Here is a 633-nt window from a genome sequence, read left to right as displayed (position 1 = left end):
AGCTGCTTTCGGCGGAGGGTAGTGTTTTGCTTCCCTTTTTCTCTTTGAGGAAATGGGCGTGGGAGGCCCTTCAGCATTTCCAGTAACAGCTTTCCATATCTGGAAGACCGTGAGCCTGGTATGAAGTGACGCTCATAAACTACGTTCAATGTTTCACAAAATGCGTCGTAGCTGAGTTGGTTTGTTTGTTTTCGAAGGAGAAGTGGATAAGTCGTTTCATCATGGATTCAAAGAGGTAATGTGGAGTCTTGGAAAGTGTCTGTGTTACTTAAAGCATCCAATCTTTCGCTTTAAAGTGAAGAAAATACAAATATCTGCCATTGTATTTGCTTTCAGACTCGTCTGTGATCGGATATCTTTTGTCCTGCTCATTTTGGGGAATATTGCAACAGCTCTCTCTGGTACATATGGTGGAAATGTAGACATGTTTTATATAGTCTACGCAATAACACATTATCATAATTCATCTATTCGTGTCTCTTTTAGGCCAAAATCTTGACTGTACCAACGACTACGAGTCAATGACCTGCCACTTTGAAGCGCAAAACTGCACTGGATACAAATTGACTCTCCGGAGCAACGAGGAGTGAGTGTTGTTTTTTTTGTTGTTTTTATTTCCTTATGTCTTTCACT

The 633-nt window shown here is 40.8% G+C and overlaps 1 long non-coding RNA gene across 1 annotated transcript; it reads left to right on the top strand.

Annotated features, from left to right (window-relative positions):
• Positions 1 to 107: 107 nt before the first annotated feature.
• On the top strand, positions 108 to 575 carry LOC129114970 (uncharacterized). The gene is made up of 3 exons (XR_008532768.1): positions 108 to 235; positions 337 to 401; positions 487 to 575. It is a non-coding gene; the product is annotated as an uncharacterized LOC129114970 (long non-coding RNA).
• The last annotated feature ends 58 nt before the right edge of the window (positions 576 to 633 follow it).

This window comes from Anoplopoma fimbria, unplaced genomic scaffold, assembly GCF_027596085.1.
Source record: "Anoplopoma fimbria isolate UVic2021 breed Golden Eagle Sablefish unplaced genomic scaffold, Afim_UVic_2022 Un_contig_647_pilon_pilon, whole genome shotgun sequence".
Taxonomy (NCBI): Eukaryota; Metazoa; Chordata; class Actinopteri; order Perciformes; family Anoplopomatidae; genus Anoplopoma; species Anoplopoma fimbria.
The sequence above is the reverse complement of the archived record's forward strand: the minus strand, read 5'-3'. Positions and strand labels throughout refer to the sequence as shown.